At 41.7% G+C, this 23,550-nt stretch overlaps 1 protein-coding gene across 7 annotated transcripts in view; it reads right to left on the reverse strand.

Moving 5' to 3' along the window:
• The window catches only part of adgrb1a (adhesion G protein-coupled receptor B1a), a 651,114-nt gene that overhangs the window by 589,031 nt on the left and 38,533 nt on the right, over nucleotides 1–23,550 (reverse strand). The gene's annotated exons all lie outside the window — the stretch shown is intronic.

The raw sequence follows: 23,550 nt of genomic DNA on the forward strand, positions 1-23,550 counted from the left end.
AAAAATGATTTATTATGATAGCCTTAGCTGTAGCAAAAAAATGTATAATGTCAACCTGGAAATCAGAAGATAGCCTGAGAGTACAGCAATGGTACATAGAAATTAATAAATGTATTCCATTGGAAAAATAACATATAATTTAAGAAATAACGTCATAGTATTCGAACAAATTTGGGAACCATACATGGAACACAACAGAGGGCCTACCGCGGACCTCCACCCTTTAAAATGACAGAATGAGAAGAAGACGAAATGAACTGACCCAGTGTGTAAAAGTAGAAGACACAATTTTCTTGTTTATTTTCATTGTGTGATGACATTGTTTAATGGGTTTATTGTATTATATATGTTGAACATTTAGTGGGTAGGGAGGGGGGTGGGAAGGAGGGAGGGAAGGGAGGGGGAAAAAGGGAGAAAATGACACTGTGTATATTCAAGAGGGAAATGTTTGTGTGTATTTTGATTAATATAGTTCATAGTGTGAAATTTTTTTTTAATTTAAAAAGTCAGTTTCTTAACAGAGACATCATGCTGTCCTTGCCTGGTGCTAATTGATCTTCCTCTTTATCTATACTCTGCAATTCGCACTCTCTACATGGCCAGGGACATTAGGAGGAATTTGTGGAATTTGTTGCCAAGGGCAGCTGTGGAGGCCAGGTAATTAAAGGGATGCATTTAAGATCGATAAGATCTTGATTAGCCAGGGATGAAAAATTAATGGGAGAAGGCCGGGCAGTGGGGCTGGGTGGGAAAATGGATCAGCTCTTGATTAAGTGGCGGGGACAATTCAATGGGCTGAATAGCCTATTTCTGCTCCTCCCTATTATGTCTTATGAATAACCTGTTAGACTCCCCGCAAAATAACCCTTATCACTATGGATGTTATCACGACAATTAAACTTAAACTGCTGAGAATTATGCTTAGTATTTCCATGTCAAGAGTGAACAAGAAAGAAATGTTAAAATATTCAATAAACCAAATCATCTTTTCACGTAATTGTTTGCTCAAAATGCCTTAGCCACGTTGGTTGGTGTATTTAAACAGTAATTATACAGGCAAACACATTTACAGGATTCACTTATCCCCATCATTCCCATGCCCTGCGCCACATTCTGAAGACCTTTGTATGTGTGGGGTCTTCTTCGATTGGTAATGCCACACCATTCATCATCTTGTTTGCTCTATGAAGTCCCAGCAGAGCTGAATCAATGAATGGATGGCTGATACAAAAGAGAATAATGAAACTCCCAGCTATATGACAGGGACATCACCAATGTGCAGCATGTTGAAGAGGATCATCGGGGGCTGGGGGGGGGTGGAAATCAACAACCTACCATGCCCATTCACACCCATTCCAATCAGAAAAAAAGCTAATCCCAGCAGCAACTCCTTCAAATGTCAAATGCACATTTAACTCATCATGGTCAATGGAACTCGTCCTCAAAGATGAGTGCTGATATTAGCAAACTTTGTCATTTTTACCAACTGGGCAAAAGTTTATCAGATAGAATTCAAAATGAAAAACCCACACACATCAGCCACCCACCAAGAATAATGGGCCTGGAATTTTTCAGAGAGAATAGTGGTGAATCCAGGGAGCTAAAAAGTAAAAGCACAACGCTGGAGAAAATCAGCAGGTCAAACAGTGTATTTTATATAGCAAAGATAAAGATAAATAAGATAATTAAATTACGGGAAAAATGTCGGCAGGTCCCCAAACAAAATGAAGAGTAGTGGGAGGAGCACGGCCCCAAAAGCAGGAGCTGGTTAAAGGAGAGAGGGCACATCGGCAAACAAGGGGAGGGGAGATGGCTCTGTGAATGGAGATGGAAGGGTGTGGGGAGCTGGAGGACAGGGATGGGGAAAAGTGAGAGAATGGGGAGAAGGCTAGCAGTAATCAGAGAAGTCGATGTAATTCTTTCCGATTGAAGATAACCGGATCCAATGAGAGCTCACTGTTTTAATGATGGCTCCAGCTTCTGAAGGACACAGAGGTCCATTTAAATGTAGAAAGATTTCTATTTCTCCTGAGAAGGATTGAAAATGTTTCCTTAACCGTAACATCAGGACTGTCCAACTCTGCTGTAAGGTAGCGATCTCCAATACTAATTGTTTCCCTCTCTGCAGGTATGGTCTCTGCTGGACATTTAAATTTTGTTTAAAAGTTTAGAAATACAGTATGGTAACTGGCCCTTCCAGCCCACGTGCCCATGCTTTCCAAATACCCCAATTAACCTACAATCGCTGCATGTTTTGAAGGGTGGGAGGAAACTGGAACACTGAGAGAAAAGCCATGCAAACACGTGAGAACATACTAACTCTTTACAAACAGTGCTGGATTCAATCCTGGGTCATTGGCACTGAAATAGCATTGAGCTAACCATCCTGCCCCAATACATATCCTCCTTTTGGTTTCAGATTTCTACAATGGTAGGACTTGCATTTTACAGCTTTAATGTGCCTTATTGCTTGGTTTCTCTCTCCCTTTAGCTGGTCTCCCTCATCTATCATTGAACCATAAAACAATAGAACTACCACAGAAACAGGACCTTCGACACATCAATTCTTACTTTGCATCATCCCATTGACCTGCGCGTGGACCACGTCCCTCCATACCATGTACCAATCCAATGTGTTCCAAAATGTTAAATTCGAGTTCACATTAACCACTTCACCTGGCAACTCATTCCACACTCTTACCACTCCCTACACGAGGAAGTCCGACCCAATGTTCCCTTTAGACATTTCATCTTTCAAACCGGAGCCAATTTCCTTCAGATCATGTCTCACCCAACCTCAGATTTAAAAAAAAACCAACCAAATAACTTGTTATACAGTACCATCAACCCTCTCAGAAATATTCTCTTTATCTGATCTTTTCCTCCCTCAGCATCTCTGCATCTTAGATATAACTTATTTTCCCACTTTCCGGGTTCTGACAAAGGCCCTTCCAATCTGTAACACGAGCTGTTATTTTGGTGCCTGTGCGGATACACCACTGTACACTGTTATTTGGTTACTGGCACTGTGTTAGTTGATATGTATGGCTGGCCCGCCTTCCCTCAGTGACTCACCCCCTGGAATCCACTAATAAAGGCAATTAAGACAAGTCCCTCCCTCAGTACGAGTCCTAAGATTGGGCCAGAACAGGAGCATGGTCCAAGCCTTATGGAATGAAAAGCCTGTCGCCCTGCAATTCCAGTCTTTTGGTATTATTGATAGTCTTTCAGTACCCTTCAGGGCTTCCATAATTTTCTGCGTTTAACTCCTGAGGCCATGCGGTTTTGCCTCCTTCTCCAATATGATCTGAAAAAATCAATAAACTGAAGAACTAGGATTTGCATTTTACAAATAAGATTTTGATGCAAAGCCAATCTTACAAAAAATTGACCCTTATTAAAATAAGCTATGAATTGGCAGACCCACAGCTATTTCCTTTTCAAAATGTCATACCTCATTTACATAATAAAAAATGTCATTTTGCATTAGTATTAAAAGTTTATGGTGTTTGACTTCCATCTAAATGTCATGTGTGTGATACAAACTTCATTCCATGTATTATGAAATGTTTACATAGTTCCAGTCTTTGCACATTTCTCCCTGGTTAGCAATTATGGTTTCTCTACACATCCTGTTTGTTGACTGACATCAGCGTTGCCGGGAGCTCGAAGAACCTCTGGAGCTGTTGCTTGGCAGCTGCAGACAATGGAAAAGGAGAAATCCACGTCCTAGAAATGGATAAGAATTTGCAGAACGATCCATTTGAAGCCAGTGCCAACATAAAACAAATAAAACTGCAATCAGAAACAGGAAACAGAAATGCTGGAAGACCCGAGCCAATGAGATGGGATGGCTTCTATTTTATCATCCCTTTCATGAGCATATTGCTGGGACTCGAGGGTTGGACTGAGAGGGAAAGGCAGGATAAGCTCAGACTGAGGGGCTGACCTTCTGGAGGTTTATAAAACCATGAGGGGCATCTAGAAGGAGAATGGGCACAGGAGAAGAAAAAGCTGAGAAGTGACAGGGGAGGGGGGTTAGCTCTCTCAGTGGGGAGGGAAGGGGTGGGGAGTTGATGGCAAGGAGACAGGAGGAATAGGGAAAGGGTGAGAGAGAGACAGACAGACAGTGGAGGGACTGAACAAAAACTCTCTCATCTCTTTTTCCCATCCCTCGGTCTCTTTTCCTCCACTCCTTTCCCTCTCCACTCAGAGAGCTAATCAATTCTCAGGTTTTTTTCCTCATCGGCCCTCCAACTCATGTCAACCTTTGACCTCTTGCCTGTAGGCCTGTGGACCTCTCCCTGCCCCTTCTTTGTTCCTCTCCTTCCCCCCCCCCACCCTTTTATTTTGCCCTTCCTTTACTGCTCATACTTTGAAGAAGGACTGAGGAATTTATGACTTCCCATTGTTTCCATGAGGTGTTATTTCAAGACAGATCAAGTCAAGTTTATTATCATCTGAATGTACTAGTACAACACGATGAAACAGCATCCTCTAGTCCTGGGTACAAAACATGCAGAGACACGACCAGACACAATACACATGCAGACATAGAGTACATAATCAGGACAAATAAATAAACGAATATTACTATAAAATACGAGAGTCTCGGATGGTCAGTGTGAACAGTTCCTTTGGTCGTTCAGCATTCTCTCTGCCTGTGGGAAGAAGCTGTTCCTCAGCCTGGTGGTACTGGCTCTGATGCTCCTGTGTCTCATTCCCAACAGGTGCAGCTTAAAGTTGCTGTGTGTGGGGTGGAAGGGGTCTTCAACGATTTTGTGTGCCCTCTTCAGTCAATGATCCTGGTACATCACGTCAGTGGGGTGGGGTGGGGGTAGGGGACCACCTCGGATCCATTTCTCTACAGCAACAATTTTTTCATTGGAGATAACGTAATTCTATTCATTTAAGATGGGATTCAAATGCTCAACTGTCATTAATTTAGGAGACATTTCTCATCTCAGAGCATGTCAAATGTATTTTGGTGCAATTTGAATGTTCCTAGAAAAATCATTACTTCCTTTGGATATAAATCAAAGTTTTCAACCACGTGTTTGACATCCAAATGTGGTCATTGAACATCAGCACACATTCGATCATCAGCCTAAAAGCAGGCAAATAATTGGATGATTTCAACCTATTCTGGGGGGGTGGGGGGGGGGGAAGTCAGACGGTCAAAGAATGAGCTCTATATAAAATATATTTGAGGTGACTTTTTTTATACAAAGGAAGGACTTCAACACTGCATAGAATATGCAGAAGGTAGAAGAACAAATACATCAGATGCTGGAATCTATGAGCGAACATGAGAAAGAGTCAGTAAATGCTTTGGGTCATGTCACTTTATCAGGATATCCCATGCCTGCATTAAACATCATCATTTTTATATGGCAGGCAAACAGCTGCTTTTATCCATCTTTCTTGAGACCAATCTAAGCTGGATACATCTTTCCTGAAGCATTGTTTTCTCTCTCAAACCAAGTTGACAAAAGATATCAATTTAATGCCAGTGACAGTTATGTAATATGACCTTGCTCCAAATTAATTCATTACATTTCAAGAGATGCATACAGTTACATCATTGGGACCCATTTAATTTTACTTCTGCCTTCAACAGCAACCCCGTCAGGAAACAGAATAAACAAATCAATTTGATTGTCAGAAAGAAAGACTTGCTTTTATGTTGCACTTAATACCCCACTTTCTGATTTATTCTCCAGCTATTTGATTTTATTGGAAATTCCATTAACATGTTTATAGCGTTAAATCCTCATTCACAATAAATTGACATTAGAACATAAAGCAGGCGATTCATCCCATGAATAACCCTGTCCAGCTATCTAAACATTCTCTACTTCACACCCATAACCCTCCATTTTTCTTGCATCCATATGCTCGTCTAAAGCCCTTTAACACTGGCACCTTGTCCCAGTAATTGACGGCCGATTAGGTAGGTCGTATCATCCCCAGCACTTAATGATGCCTGCATGCCGATTAGCCCAGTGTGAAAGGGACATAGGGTATCCAGGGATAAAATAGTGGCACATTGATTACATTTTTGCATGAGTGCAAGAATGTGAAAGAAACAAAAGATTAAAAAGGTATAGACTTTGCTGACCTATATAAACCATTATAAATGTCTAAAAGACGGTGGGAAAGCTATAGTGGAAGAGAGCGATGGTGGATCTGACCTCCCAGAATTCTGTGCAGCAGAGAAACCCCCTTCATGAGTGCTCTGTGCATACAGACCTTTTCCTGCCACACGGAATTCTGGGAGGGCAGGTCTACCATTGCTCTTTCCCACGGTCTTTAGATATTGTGCCCTTTTGCCATTAGGACTTTCTCACAGTGTTTATAAATTGTGCAACTATACTTTCCCATGGTATTTTATAAAATTGGTTTATATAGGACTGAACAACAACAGGAACTGTGTTGTACATAATTAGGCATGATTAATTTGGTTTAAATACGAGAACATACTACATTGATCAGGATTTAGGGAAGGCGCACCATCACTCGATGCGTCACTCAGATGTCACCGGTGAAGGATAGTATCCCCTATCCCCAGGAATGCCTTGTGATGAGTGTGAAAGGACACAGAGAACTGGTTAACAATGGTCTAGTGTGAAAGACAAAAACGGCTTTCTTAACCAGTTCACTGAAAGGCCAATCTATTGGTTAGCCAGTGTGCAAAGGGATTAAGAGATTTTTTTTTCCAATGCCCCTATTGTACCAACCTTACCATATTTTTATATGTGATATAGTTTTTCATTTATCTTTCATTTTCTTTCCCTTAAGACTGAAAGCAGTCTGTGCATAAAGTTACAGGTTAGAATCCACAACCAAATATTTCCTTGTTGCAAATCAATCTATAATCCTACGCCAACAAGATACCCCAATGTCTTGTACCTCAGGATTTTAAAAAGCTCCTTAAACTCGGCAGGTAAACATTACCTCGAGTCCTTTTTTAACTATTGTGTTTTACCCACAAAGAAATCTTTGATTTAACTTTTTTTGAAGTGTCTGGTTTTGTTCTGAATTATTTTTTTGACAGGATCTGGGTTACACAAGCTTGGCCTGATTTATTGTCCATTCCAAATTGTCCCTTAATCGAGCAGCCTCGTGTTAAGAATCAACCATATTACAAATGCCTGTACTAACAGAATTCAGACCAAGAATGAGCTGACGATCTCCTTCCTTCCAGCTATGAGATTATTCTTTATATATTCAAAATCCAGTAATTTCATTGGTCACCATTACTAATTTTTCAACTCCAGACTTATTTAAGTAGTTTAATTTAATTTCTCTTGCCGTTGAGGTGGGATTTGATCTCAAGTTCAATAGCCAAGATTGCTGGCTATCTGTTTGATAATGTGAACACAATGCAACGAAAAGTCACTTTTTACAAACACTATCTGGTGCACTACATCTCCAGAAATTGCCATGTGCTTATGACTACTTCAGTCATGCTCCTTCAGGAATAATTATTGGCCAGGGCACCAAGACAACTCCCCTGCTCCTCCAAATTAATGTTCATTAAGACATTTTCCCACAAATAGATTCAGCCACAAAAGCAGGATAGGTATATTAAAGGATCAACAGCTCATGTCAATCTATTTTTTTTCCCTCACAATGGAGAAGAATATGACTGTGCTACAAACTGAGACTCGGAAGAGTTAAGATCACGCTGGTGTGACAAGTCTGGGTCGTAAGCGTGAAGTGGCTAATGGGAATAAGAGTCTATAATTAATGAAAGAGCTCTTATGAGCATGTTGACCATATGTGGATTGCTTCACGTTTACTGTCACGTGCTCTAAGGTATAGTGAAAAAGTTTGTTGTGCATGGTATTCAACAAGTCACCTGACACCAAAAAAAAGCACAATGTAGAGTGCAGAGTTACAGAGAGAAAGTTCATTTAGAAAAGAACAAAGATGCAGCTAGCTGCTACAAGCTACAAGCTCTGCAAAGCCTATAGAACAGGAGAAGTTATAGCTGCACGCAGATTAGCTCACAAAGAACACACTATTCCCAGAAAGAATGACACAAACCCAGTTGAGTGTAGTTAACACTGAACTTTATTGGGCTTACAGCCCTGATTTATTCTCAAGCTGAGGGGCGTGGTCATAACCATCTCAACACTGTTTGGTATGCTTGATAGGCCAGTTAAGCTCTTTTGGTTGTGGCCAATTAGAGGGCACTGCTGCGGGCCTCGTGCAGCCTGCTGGATCGTTGCGTTTGTCCTTCATTTTGTGAGGCCCCATGGGGGAGCTGCGAAAGGCCACCACAAAGGTAACATTAATTTTAAGAGTGTGGTGGTCGTTCAGGGGTCTGATTGCCAGGAAAGAAACCCTCCTTGAATCTGGTGGTAGGAGATTTCACATTCAGGAACCCTCGAAGAGGGGAGAGAGTGTGGTCAGGGTGGGATGAGTCCTTTAATGTAATCGGAAAACAAACTGCTTTTCCAAGGCTTTGAGAAATGTGGATGGAGTCAATGTTGGGGAGGAATGTTTGCGTGATCTGCATTTACAACTCTCTGCAATAACTTGTGGTCTTAGGAGGGGCAATTGCCATCCACGCAGTGACTCATCCTGACAGGATACATTCAATGGCGCATCTGTGAAAGCCATTCAAAATGGAGCGGACATGCAAAATTTCCTTGGGCTTCTGAGGAAGTAGAGGCCTTAGCGTGTTTTCTTGTCTGCTGTGTCGAGGTGATGAGGGGAAATTGGGGCATAGCTCCCTGGGAGCATTGGTAAATTCAGGTTTCTTCTTCCATGGGTGCTCTCTGACCAATATATTTTATTTTAATTATTTTTTTTAAATTTAGACACAGCATGGTAACAAGCCCTTTCGGCCCACGAGCCCATGCTGTCCAAATACACCCAATTGACCTACAATTCCAATACATTTTGAACGGTGGAAGGAAACCTGAGCACCTGGAGGAAACCAACGCTGAAATGGGAAGAATGCTTATAGATCCTGCTTCTGGTCGCTGGTGCTGTAACAGCGTTGAGTTAAGTGCCACCCTGGTTTTATTTCTGATTTCCAGTTCCTTCTGATTTGTTTTGTTTTTTCTTAAAAAAAAAGCTGCTACAATAATCTGATGACTTGTATCTGCCAATTTGATCTCAATGTTTTTCTTGCCAATTTTCTCCATAGCCCATCACATCCAATTTTTTCTTGGCCCTCATTCATTCCAGCACATACCTATGCAGTGTATGGTTAAAAAGAACTACACAGCAGATGCTGGAAAGCTGAAATAGAGGGAGAAAATGTTGAAAGTATCAAGCATGTTAGAGAGATACATGTTCTTTTGGCTTGGCTTCGTGGACGAAGATTTATGGAGGGGTAATGTCCACGTCAGCTGCAGGCTCGTTTGTGGCTGACAAGTCCGATGCGGGACAAGCAGACATGGATGCAGCATGTAGAGAGGAAATAAATCACATAAATCAATTTGCATCAGAGTGAATTTACACAGACCAGTCTCCCAGCAGATGATCATCTTCTGCAAACCCGCACCAGCAGACATCATTAAAACATTATTTACCTTATTTGAAGATGGGAGTGCCACAGCAAACACTGAGCCAACAGCCACATGCTTATAAATAGGATCGCGACAGATTTTATGCACAGAATTTGTTTAATGACCCCAAAGAAAATCATTGCAGCACTGAAAATTATTATGTGAGTGATGCAACTTTTTGTATATTTCTGGATGCATTAGTGCCAGTTGCTGAGATTGTCTTTTCATTTTTTATGACCTCCAGCACCATTTCTCCATTGTCAGACTTCTCAGGTGGTGTCAAGAGTAATGGAACGAACAAAGTTTGTCATTAAGGTTTTCCACCACACCGAGCAGTTTTATTTTAAAGGCCAATCATACTGAAGCCTCATTTTTATCTACACTGCTGCTCACCAAGCTGAACACTTAAAACTATGTTTACGTTTCTCGCAAACTCGAGTACTTTGGTGCAACCAAAGAAAACCCATTTTCCTCACACTTGAGAACTTAATAAATAGGAGAGTAGAAATAGGCCATCTGTGGCCGATCAAGCCTGTTCCACCATTCATGGCTGAACTGATGATAGGCCTCATACAGCTACTTGCCTATTCCTTAATACCTTTACATCTGTCCATCCTTGGTTTATATTTAAATGTTTACTGAGGTCGCTTCCACTGCTTCAATGAGCAGCAAATTCCACAGATTCACCACCCTCTGGGAAAAGCAGGTCCTCCTCATCTCCGTCCTAGATCTACTACACTGAATCTTGAGGCTGTGCCCCTTAGTTTTGGTCTCCCCCTCCAATGGAAACAACTTATCTATGCCTTTCATAATTTTAGATGTTTCTTGAAGATGCCCTCAAATTCTTCTCAATTCCAACGAGTACAGTCTTCCTCATAGGCTAAACTCTTTTCTCCCTGAAATCAACCTCAATATCTCCTCTGCATGGAATGCGGTGGGTGTGTCAACCAGATGCCTCTCAAACACTGCAGCCATCCACAAGGACCAGAGCAGAGGAATAATGCAGCATACAGAATCCAACAGTTGATCTATCCAGGCTTCACAGGAGCCACACTCTTACCTCTTATTAACAGAGTAACAATGCATTTCCACTTTATAGCTCCCTCTTGCATCTGTTGTCCCTTTCACACTGGCAAGTGATCCCAGGAATCAACCTTTATAGTGCCAAGTGTAAAAGCAAAAACAGATTTGGTGTCAGATGATGTCACCTCACGCCGGGAATTGACGGCCCCAACCCCTAGTACAACCCCTGGCATCTGTAGACACCGGTTTTGCAATCAGGCAAGTATAAAATGGGTAATTGCATTGTGGGATTGAAATAACCTTAGTTTTTGCATGAATGCAGGAATGGGAAGGAAGAAAAGATTAAAATGAAAGTATAAACTTTGCCGTGGAAAAGTTGCAGCGGGAAGGGGGAGAGAGAGAGAGAGAGAGAGAGAGAGAGAGAGAGAGAGAGAGAGAGAGAGGGGGGGAATAAATAGCAATAGCAGACAATTTTTAAACAGCATGGGAAAGTTGGGAGCGCTCGCCCTATTTATAAAAACTGTGGGGACAAAGGAATGGCTGACCTCACTTCCCAGAATGCCATGTGGCAGAGAAACCCCTCCATAAATGCTCTGTCACTGCAGCTGGTCATACAGCCCTTTCTCTGCCGCATGGCATTCTGGGAGGGCAAGTCCGCCATTGCTTTTTCCCCATGGTATTTATAAATTGTACACAATAGTGCTACCAACTTTCGCACGCTAGATAAATTGTGTGCTATAGCGCTACAAATTTTGCCACACTGTACAAATTGAGCGCTAAAGTGCTACCAACTTTGCCACGCTGATTAAAAATTGTCCACAATTGCTATTTATTGTTCGTACTTTCCCACAGACCCTTATAAAGGTTTATATAGGTCGGCGCAATAACAACAGGAGCTGAAGAGCTCATACTGTGCTGTACATAAAGCTTAATTATGTTATAATTAGGTACGATTAATTTTGTTCAAATATAAGATCATAAAACATTGATCAGGATTTAGGACAGGTCTACCATCACTCAATGCGTTATGACGTCACCAGTAGAAGGTAGAACAGTCCTAACTCTGGAGCTGGCTCCTTGCAAGTGCGAAAGCGTTCACTGTCTCAGTTGGGAGTCGTCAAGTGTGAAAAGCCAAACCCCCATTCCTATCCTGGGTCACTGAACAGCCAATTTAGTGGAATGCAAGTGTGAAAGGGGCTTGTGACAATATATAAATTCCAATACAGGTATAGAAGTGCCTACAAAGCATTCACAACTGAATTCACAGTAACCACCCTCTGAGTTTCTTGTCGTCAAGCTGATTATGAGCAGCAGCTGCTGTCCTATATCACATAATCACATGTTGCTGCTCCCTGCTGTATCAGTGAGGTCATTAGCGCACTGTACTACACAAAGTCAGAAATCATCTACTTCTCTTCTAGCCCACAGGAGAAGGCAGAAGAGCCATTGACATATTCCACCACAGCAGTCTTTCCCCAAAGTTCAGGCACTCACAAATTGCCATCTTAAAGCAAGTAGAACTCCCACACCTAACACACAGATCATTATTTCTAGGGAGGGGTATGGTAACTGCAAAGCATCAGACCAGAATTCTGAACAGATAATCAAATAAGCCAAGAAAATCACTGGGGCCTCCCTTTCCTCTGTTGGCGACATTCACCGGGAACATTGCTCAAATAAAGCTCAAAGAATAATTCAGGACCTTTTCCATCCATTGCACAGTATCTTTGACCCAGTGGCATCGAAAGGAGCATCAAAATCAGCTCTGCCAGGCTGGGAATTAGCCTCTTCCCGTAGACTGTGTGATTGTGAAAAGGACATCATCCCAAAATATTTATTTTATGTTAAACCTTTACATCTACATGTGATTTTATTATGTGGTGTATTGTATATGCACAATGGTCCTGAGAACGCTGCTTCATCTGATTAAATATATAGTCATATGATAATACACATGACCAAGGAGGAAAGGGAAAGGAAACTGTGCTTTGTTGTCCTGCAGCAAGGTTATGTTGCAAATATTAAATATGAAACAGTAAGAATTTCAGTGCATCTTTCCATCCTTCTTATATATAGGACTGCAAACTCTCATCTCATCTCATCAGCATGCTTAACTGCAACGCAAAGAATTGCAGTGCAACGCAGCATGCACCTTTTTGGCAAATATTGACTCCTGGATCCGATTGAGAGTGTAATTTACTTCCTGTGTCAGAATTTGAGATCAAGTCTCTACCTGCAATGTATTCCAAGAGGCAAGGATGTTTAATGAGGTCTGAACTGACCTCTGACTAGCCAAGATTCTGAAACTTAATCACTTGCGTGGTCTACAAATCTATCATAACACTAATGTCGAATCTTTGTCCGCCTTACGGCAGGCAGAAGGTAATTGTGTGTAATATCACTTGCTTTGCACTATTACATGACAAGAAAGGAACCTTGAATCTTTCTACTGGATTATGAGCTCTCACAGGGCAGGAGGCATCTGCTCCCTGATTTGTGCACGGCGTACTGCAACACTTCTTGCCCATCGCTTCCTCATATTTGTTTTGGAAGAAGTAGTGCTGGTGTCCACAAGTTTATAATGGATTGCATGCACACAAATGTAAGAGTTGGCTGCAAGAATCCGGAATGAGCTAGTGTCACCTTGACATGATCTGCTGCCTTGTGATGGCTGTATTTAACAACGGATATTTTCCAATCCATAAATCTTTCACTCTTCGGGAAAATCAGTTGGTCTAAACCCACCTCAGTCCTTTGTACACTACAGACCACTGATAGCACTTGGAGACTTAATATCCTGACTTAATATCCCCCTGACATGTGAAAGATCTATTCATTAAGAATGGTTGAAAGTGTATGCTCTCGGCTATTCTTCGTCATCTATACTGATGACTGAAGTTGTGGTTTAAATGCAATCAAATTTGGCAAATCTCAGACAAACTGCGCTTCTCCTGGTGCCTGGGGCTCTCTTCTGCCAGTACCCATCAGGGCCAGCATGGCAAAAGAGTCACCTGACCGTACTGAGATGACTCCTTCACTCTAAAATACCATCTGCCTGTGCTTAGCAACCTTCGCATGCAGCAGAAAACAGCTATGAAAGACAACAAGGGCTGAGTGAGAAATACACTCCGGCCTTCTGGGATAACTGCGTGGAATGGTTGCAGGAATGAACGCAAAGTGGGGGTGTAGGAGACTTAATGGAATGTAGAATAAAGTAGGCTTATTACCCAGTGGGCGAGTGAATGAATCATGATTCAGGAGGTGCAGAATTGACTCAGAGTAACATAGACAATAGAACTAGGAATGTGCTATTCAAGCCTGCTCTGCCATTTAATATCATAGCTAAAGTCATGATTTCTGCTGGTGATTTCTCCCCTCGTCTCCTCTCCTTCATTCCCCCATATCACTTGAGTCCTTAGCTAGTTTTTAAAGTATAAAGATAATTTATAGGCAAGAGAATAACAAGTTATAGCAGTAAACTGGAACACTGGATATGAGCTTATGTCCAGATCAGCTATGATTTTACAAAATAGCCGAGTATGGTCTCAGGGCCAAAAGGCCAACTCCTTCCTCTAATCTGCAGGAAAAGATATGGGAGAGAACATGCTTGGAAGAGTGGAGAATGGGGAAAACAGAGGAAAACAAGGTCAACGTAATAGAAATGTGGCATGGGTGAGTGCAGAGGGAAAAGAGAAAGGGGAAATGGAACAAGGTGTGAGAGACAAGAGGTGTATGTTATAAGAGGAGGTAGCAGAGAACGAATGGTTGTGAAGGCCACAGCCTTTGATATAATGACGTAATTTTACTTGTCTGGAGTTGATTCAGGAGTCTTAAAATGGTGGGAAATAAAATGTACTTGAATCTCTTCAAACTGAATGTGGGAGACAGCTGGCAGGAAACTGTCGTGTATTTTCCCTTTGAAAATAACCTCTTTCGAAAGAAGTTGTAAGCATCTTTATTCATGCCAAGATGGCGCTAAACTGGACCTCTCCATACAAGGCAACTCCATGTATAAAACATCACACATGCATGTGTGTTCCCATAACGCTCTTCCCCCTCAAAAAAACATCTTTTGTGCTTAATGGTAAATAAGTATAAAGTTAAATTTAACTATGTTAACACGACAGAGAATTTAAGTATAACCAACTAATCACAGTAACTATAAATCCCGCACTACTGAAAACAAAGTCTCTAAGACACAGCACATTGTCGTGAGATATACTGAAGAAAGCCTTTAAGTCACTGCAGATAATCTTGAAGGATGTCTTTCTCTCCTGGATCTTCTCGAGGATGAAGATCACCAAACCGAAGTATCAACTTTTTATGGAGTAGATAACTTCTCCTCACTGGTACTGGGGCTCTCTTAGGGGCATCATTATTGAGTAGTGCCAAAAATGGAACATCAGGGGGGGAATCATCTACAATTGATTGCTCTTAACTGGTTGATGTGTCATTTCCATATCTTGTTCCCCACTAGTACCGAATATGAATATGGACTTGGTTTCTTGAAAAGCACGCCTCTTATCTGTATTTTTTTATTCTCCCGGTAATCTCTTACTGATACGTGTTCTCCATTCTCCAGAGATCTTGTTGGCTTACTCAGGGATCTCGACTGTTGAATACGAAGTGCGAATTTTGGTGCACCGCAGTAAGTCGGGTTCTCAAGTTGCGTCCAAACTTCAGTTCTGCTGGCGTGGAGTGCGGTGCTGTTCTATATGATGACAGAAATTCTGCAATTTTATGGCTCTGTGATATTTTACGACTTCTTTGCTTTCATTGCCCTTTTAAACATCTGCACAAAGCTCTCAGCTTCCCCAGTAGTACTAGGATGGTCAAGTGCAAATACTACATGACGCACATTGTTCTTTCGCAGAAATTGTTTGAAAGCATCTGACACAAATGGAGCCCCATTGTCTGAAACCAGTTCTATGGGTAATCCATACCCTGCAAACACACCTCGTTTGCAGTTTCTCAACTGTTTTTTCTTCCCGTCGTTATTGACCACATTGGCACTACCATAAGTCCTTTGGAGTGAATGGACCAGTGAACTCAATGTGACTTCGGTACTATGGTCGTAATGGTCATTTCCATGGGTTGGCCTCGGCATGGGTTGCCTTGGATTGCAATTCTTGGCAGGTGCGGCATCTCCGGACCATCTGTTCGATGTCAATCGATGGCCACCAGACGTGCATGCGTGCCAGAACCTTCATAAGGACCTTTCCTGGATGATTGGTGTGGAGCTCTTTTGGAATGTCCTCTTGCCATTTCTTGGGGATTATTGTTCTTGATCCCCCGCAGCAGGTAACTCTGTTCAATTATGTTTCATTTTGGCGCATATGATAAGCTTTCAATTCGGGGTAATACTGTCGGCCTCTGGCCACCCATTCAAGTTGAATATAGAATCTTTGACAGTCTAGCCTATTTCCATACCTCTTTGCTAATAGCCTTAACTGTAACAGGCAAGTGGTGAAGTTGTTCCTGGTTGATCGCTGTGGCTTCCGCCATCCAATTAATATTCCCTTCCACCCATTCTGTCTCAGGAAGAGGTAAGCCAGATGATGCTTTAGGTTATAATCATACACTATGAGCTCCATCACCCATCTTTGAATTCTCACAGACGCCAACACCGGAATGTCTTTCTTGAGGACTAAGATCAAGCTCAGTGATTTATTGTCCATCACTGAAGTAAACTTCCTACCATATTGGTATTGCTGAAATCACTTGAGACCAAAGATTATGACCAGTCCTTCCTTCTCCATTTGTACATAGTTTCGCTCACAGCCCATCAAAGAGCGGGAAGCAACCAGTTATTCTACTTTTTCAGTGACTTGTGACAATACCGCACCTAAAAGAACAGATGAAACATCAACAGCAATGGTTACTTCCTTGTCTGGGTTGTAATGAATGAGAACATTCTCCCTTGAGATCAGCAGTTTCTTTAAGCAATTGATAGCTTTGTTGGTTTCTGCATTCCAGCACCATTTCTGGTCTTTTTTTTAAATAACCGATTGAGCGGGTTGCACAGCATTGACATGTTGGGGATGTGCTTTCAATAATGGTTAACTAAACCTAAGCTCGATTCAATGGGCAAGGTGCACTGTGAATGGCTTCGGTGCCAGCTGTATCCATCCTGACTCCTTCACAGTCAATCGTAAATTTCAAGTACGTTACGGAGGATACCATAAATACATACTTGTCTTGATGCAGTCAGACTTTTGCCTGTTCTAACCTGGCTAGGATCTGTTCCAGGTTTGTTAGATGCTCTGCACTGTCATGACCTGTTATGATGATGTCATCTAAATAACATCCAACAATTAGTGCTTGCAATAGTTTGTCCATAACAACCTGAAATATAGCAGGAGCTGATTATATCCCATATGGCATCCTGGTGTAAAAGTGAACATGCTTCCCAGATTTGGGATCCAATTTAACTTGCTGATTTGCTTGTGATAAGATTAATTTCGTCAACACTTTCCCACCATTCAGAGCTTGAAATAATTCCTCCGCTCTCAGAATTGGATGTCTGGGAACTTGTTTAAATGTGTCCTTATAGTCACCACAAATTCGGATTTCCCCACTGGGTTTCCTGACCAGCACAATAGGAGCTGTTTCTCAATTATTCCTTCGTTTTCTAATCTGTTGAGCTCAGTCTCAATTCCTTTGTATCATCCTTGGCTTAAATAACTTGGGTTTGGCTTCCAGTTCCAATTTCAATTTTACCTGGACTCCCTGAATTTTTCCCAGGTCCTTCTCAAACACTGTCTGATACTTCAGAAGCACCTACTTCAGCTTTGATTTCTTTTCACCCAGTTACCACATTCTTCACCGCATCCATTTCCTTCCAATCCAGTTGGATGTGCGACAATCAATCCCTTCCAAACAAGTTGTGTCCTTTTGTGTCTACAATGTAAAGGGCTAATCCTTTCTTTGTCTGTCCCTTATACTCGATGTCTACTTTACATTTCCCTCGCACTTTGACTTTCTCTCTGGTAACCGTCTTTAACACTATTTCAGATCAATTCATTTAAGGTTTGGGCAGTGGTTTATTTTCAGATCTTTCGGCATTAATGACACAGCCACCCCAGTGTCAGGTTCTATCTGAACAGGTTCATTGTTAACTTTAACACAAACAAGAATTTCTGACCTGCCATCAACTAGATTATGGATGCACATTACTGCCCATACCCTGTCATCCTCAGAGTCACTTCTGTACACTGGCTCATTGCTGGACCCTCTGTCAATTCCCATGAGGTTTTTCACACTAGAAGATTTTTTTTATACATCAATTTCTGGTTTTTATTCCCTCAGTGACCCTCTTTTTCTCCATTTTCTTTCTGTCTCGATCTTTGTCTTGATGTATCCATCCTTGTCACATAAATAACACTTAGCCCTTTTGTGATAAGTTATCAGGGCTGTGGTAATTCATCCCACAGAGGAAGCATTCTCATAGGTCCATTCTCTTCACCACCTGCTCCCTTTGTACAATATAAACATTACTATCAGACATTTTGAAACTCCATGCTATCTCATAGGCCGACTTAATGACCAATTTTTTTCTTGCTCAACGTTCGTTGTTGGGCACAGAAGTCAGCCAAACCGAGTACCAACACGTTTCTCAAGGCCTCGTCCAAATAATTTCCAAATCTACATGTCCCCGACAAATTGTGCAATTCGGCAAAATATTGGCTCACTTTCTGCCTGCCTTTTGCTTTCTGATAGATCCTTTATATCTTTCCACGATCATGACTGGTTTTGGGGACAGATGCTCTCCAATTAGGCCACATAACTCTTTATAAGACTTGGTATTTGGTTTTGCCGGGCCAATAGAGTCTTAATCAGACCGTACATTCTGCTCCCCACCTCGCTTAAAAACAGCACCAGTTTTGTTTTTATTGCAGGTTACAGTATCCTTCACATCATGGGCAATACAGTATATATTGAACCTATCCACATAATCGTACCAGGCTTCAGGCTATTCCCCAAGTTGTCCTTCATTCATTTTAACTACTTATTATTCAGATACAAAGTGAATCCAAAATGCCAGTGTCTTTTTCTCACTTTTTTTATGGTCTTCCTTTTAAGTTTCTTCCCTTGTTTTTTCCTGCTGCCGAGCACATGCTTAAGCCTCACGGAAGCTCGACATCGTTCTTTATTCACCTCCAATGTCCTTCTTTCTTGAAATCCTGTAGATCCCATTATCCGAAACCATAGAACACTACAGCACATAAAACAGGAATTTCTGCTAGTCCCACTAACCTGCATCCATCCCATAATCCTCCAGATCTCTCCCATCCATGCATCTATCCAAGGTATTTTTAAAAATTAAGAGTGAGCCCGCATTTACCATATCAGATGGCAGTTCGTTCGATACTCCCACCACTCCCTGAGTGAAGAGGTTCCCCCTAAACCTTTCCCTTTTCACCCTAATGCCATGTCTTCTTGTATTTATCTCTCCTAATCTAAGTGGAAAGAACCTACTCACATTTATTCTGTCTATACTGCTCATAATTTTGTAAACCTCTATCAAATTTCCCCTCATTCTTCTGCACTCCAAGGAATAAAGTCCTAATCTGCTTAATCTTTCCCTGCAACTCAGCTCCTGAAGACCCAGCAACATCCCAGTAAATCTTCTCTGCAATCTTTCAATCTTATTGATATCCTTCCTGTAGCTTGGTGACCAGAACTGCACGAAATACTCCAAATTCAGCCTCACCAATGTCTTATACAACCTCACCGCATCATCCCAATTCCTGTACTCAATACTTTGATTTAGGAAGCCCAAGACGCCAAAAGCTTTCTTCACAACCCTGACTACCTGTGAAGCCACTTTCAGGGAATTATATATCTGTCTTCCCAGATTGCTTTGTTCCTCTGCACTCCTCAGTGCCCTACCATTTACTGTTTATGTCCTACCTTCCTTTGTCTTTCCAAATATACCACCTCACACATGTCTGCATTAAATTCCGTCTGCCAGTTTCTGGCCCATTTTTCCAATTGGTCCAGATCCCTCTGCAAGCTGTGAAAGCCTCTCTTGCTGTCCACCACACCTCTAATCTTAGTGACATCAGCAAACTTGCTGATCCAGTTTACTACATTATCATCCAGATCATTAATATACACAACAAACAACAATGGTACAGTACTAAACCCTGAGGCACACCACTAATCACAGGCCTCCAGTCTGAGAAGCAATCATCCACTACCACTCTCTGTCTTCTCCCATTCAGCCAATTTTGAATCCAGTCTGCAACCTCTGAATTATCCTTCCATGTGGAACCTTGTCAAAGCCTTACTAAAGTCCACATAGACAACATCCACAGCCTTTCTACTTCATCTACTTTCTTGATAACCTCATGGAAAAACTCTGAAAGATTCATTAAACACGACCTACCATGCACAAAGCTATGCTGACTACCCTTAATCAGCCCTTGGCTGTCCAAATACTTATATACCCAATCTCTCAGAACACCCTCCAATAATTCACCTACTACTGACATCAAGCTCACTGGCCTGTAGTTTCCTGATTTACTTTCGGAGCCTTTTTTGAAGCAATTAAACAACATGAGCTACAGCTGGACCTGTGCAACTCATAAGACTCCACATATAGACCCACTTTGAGCTTCAAGGGGACCAATTTTGACCTTTCTATCTTTTTACTCTCAACATATTTGTAGATACCCTTCAGGTTTATCTTCACATTATCTGCAATAGCAACCTCCTGTCTTCTTTTTGCCTTCCTGATTTCCTTCTTAAGTGTTTTCTTACATTTTCTATACTCTTCTAGTACCTATTAGCTTGCTGCCTCTACCTTCTATACACCTCTCTCTTCCTCTTAACCAGATCACCAATATCTCTTAAAAACCAAGGTTTCCTATGTCTGTAACTTTGCCTTTAATCGTGACAGGAACATGCAAACTCTGCACTCTTAAAATTTAACTTTTGTAGGCTTTCCACTTACTGAACAATTTCTTGCCAGACAACAACTTATCCCAGTCTACTCTTCCTGGATCCTTTTTCATTTCCACAAAATTGGCCTTTCTCCAATTTAGGATCTCAACTCAAGGACCAGACTATCCTCATCCATAATTAACTTAAAACCAATGACATTTTCATCACTGGATCCAAAATGTTCTCCTTCACATATTTTTTTGTCTCCTGACCTGTCTTGTTCCCTAATAGGAGATCAATCTCTTGTTGGTACCTCTACATATGGATTTAGAAAACTTACCTGAACACATTTGACAAATGCCAAGACATCCAGCCCTTTTACAGTATGGGAGTCTTAATCAATAGGTGGAAAGTAAAAATCTGCTACTATCACAATTTTCTATTTCTTACATAAGTCTTCTGTCTCTCTAAAGATTTGCTCCTCCAATTATCTCTGACTATTGGGTGGTCTATAATACAGCCCTATCAGTGTGGTCACACCTTTGCCGTTCCTCAACTCCACTCATATGCCCTCTGTAAACAAACCTTCTGGGCTGTCCTGTCCAAGTACAGCTATGACATTTTCCCTGAATAGCAATGCAACTCCTCCCCCTTTCATCCCTCTTCCTCTATCACGTCTGAAACAATGTAACCCCGGAATGAACTGCCAGTCCTGCCCCTCCTGTAACCAAGTCTCACTAATAGCAACAATGTCAGGATTCCACGTGCCAATCCAATGCCCTAAGCAGATCTTTCTTTCTGACAATACTCCTTGCAATGAAATAAATACACCCAAGAACATTTCTATCGTGTACAAACCTTTGATTTCCATCTATACATGCAATCCTTGCATGCCTTTTAACCTCCACCTCCCCCTGCAAATCTAGTTTAAACCCACTAGAGCAGAACTAGCAAACCTGGTCACAAGGATATTTGCCCCCTCCAGTTCAGATGCAAATCACCTCGTCAGAACAGGTCCCACCTTCCCAATGATCTAGAAACATGAAGCCCACCTGCCTACACCATGTGTGTTGAGCTGCATTATCCTCCTATTTCTAAACTTACCAGCACGTAGCATGGGTAGCAATCCTGAGATCACTACCCTGGAGGTCCTGTCCTTCAAATGTGCACCTAACTCCCTGAACTTTCCTTTCTGGGCCACCTCACCCTTCGTCATTGGTCCTTACATGGACCATGACATCTGGCTGCTCACCCTCCCTCCTGAGAATGCCGTGAACTTGATCTGAGATATCTCGAACCCTGGCACCAGGGAGGCAACAGACCATCTGGGATACTCAATCTTCTCCAAAGAACCTCTTATCTGTCCCGCTAACTATGGAATCCTCTATCAATAGAGCTCACCTCTTTTCCCTTCCCTTCTTAGTCACAGGACCAGACTCTGTGCCAGAGACCTGATTGCTGAAGCTAGTCCGCTCAACAGTATCCAAAATGGTTATATAGGGGAATGCCCAGAGGAGTGCCCTGCACTGCCTGCCTGTTCCCTTTCTCCCTCCTGATCATTACCCATGTACCCTCCTCCTGCGTCCCAGGTACAATGTCGCCATAACTCAAATCAATCACCTCCTCTGCCACGCAAATGTTCTGAAGTTTATCCAACTCCAATTTCTTAACTTGGCTTTTCCGGAGCTGCAGCTGGATGCATCTCTCACAGATGAAGTTGTCAAGGATACTGCTGGTCTCCCTGACAACCCACATCCTGAAAGAGGAGCATTCCCCTGGGGATTGGGGATAACTACAGAGAGAGAGAGAGAGAGAGAGAGAGAGAGAGAGAGAGAGAGAGAGAGAAAGAGAGTGTGTGTGTGTGTGTGTGTGTGTGTGTGTGTGTGTGTGTGTGTGTGTGTGTGTGTGTTGTGTGTGTATTATAAGGGTGCACAGGATTAAAGGTCACATAGTGGTGTGGTTAGTGAATTGGTTAACTCATAGAAAAAGATAAAATTAATCTTTTTTCATTTTGCTATTACTGCTAGGGCCTCAGCTATTTGTAATTTATGCACGTGACTTGGATGAAGAGACCAAATGTATTGCAGCCAGATTTATTGATGATACTGTGTAACAAGTCTGTGGAGGGATGCAGATAGGTGAAGTGATTGAACAGGAAGTAGGCAGGAGGAGTGTAATGTTAGGAATTGCAAGATGATCAACATTGGAAGGAAGTGTAAAAGGCATCTTAGAACACTGGACAACAAAAGTTTTTCTTCCTGAACACTTTCAGGTGTATTTAATGGATTTTGAGTTGCTGATCACGAAAATCACAGGACAATGTTACTAACAGGTACAGTTATTTAGATACAATCTATGTTTCTGATTTCCTGTCATATTTTAAGTCTACTAGTATATTGCCAATAAAACAAGTTGTTTTGGTCAGTCCAAACATGCCTGAGCATTCACTCGATTCAGGTGCTCTGCAAATGTTGACTTAGGCCTGAACATGCTTTGTCAGGATAGATGCAGACAGGCTATAAAAGCAGCTCACATATACAGATCCTGTACATTACATTGATATAGATTGAACGCATGCTGATGTACATTTTTTTTCAGATAATAGCACGAGTGTAGTGAACAATAGCATTTATTGCCTTCAGTAGATTCAATACAGCAGAAATGTCTCGTCAATGTCGCAACAGCTGCGATACATTCTGTTACATTTGTGGCGAGTATAAACTTAAGGCTCAAAGACTCAGTATGACTGCATGTATTAAAAAAGCCTTTGAGATCGACTTTGCTTGCGAAATTAGTGACCAAGACAAACCCTGCGCTCCTCACATTTATCGTGCCACATGTGCAGTCAAGCTGAGAACTTGGCTCAGAGATATTCGGAAGTCAATGCCATTTTCTAAAGGCTAAATTCATTAAAAGTTCATTTAATGCTGGCTGACTATTTTTGGACGTTGACATGAGAGGCATCAGATGCTGAGTGCAAACAAAAATCAGAAGCAAAACATGTTTAGGTCCGCAGAACTGACTAACACAATAGGTCAGCGTCATTATGCAATTAAAGCATGCTAATTTCAATAAAAGTTAATGTTTCTCCAACTTCCTTTGTGATACAGCA

The sequence above is a fragment of the Narcine bancroftii genome, chromosome 2 (assembly GCF_036971445.1).
Source record: "Narcine bancroftii isolate sNarBan1 chromosome 2, sNarBan1.hap1, whole genome shotgun sequence".
Lineage (NCBI taxonomy): Eukaryota > Metazoa > Chordata > Chondrichthyes > Torpediniformes > Narcinidae > Narcine > Narcine bancroftii.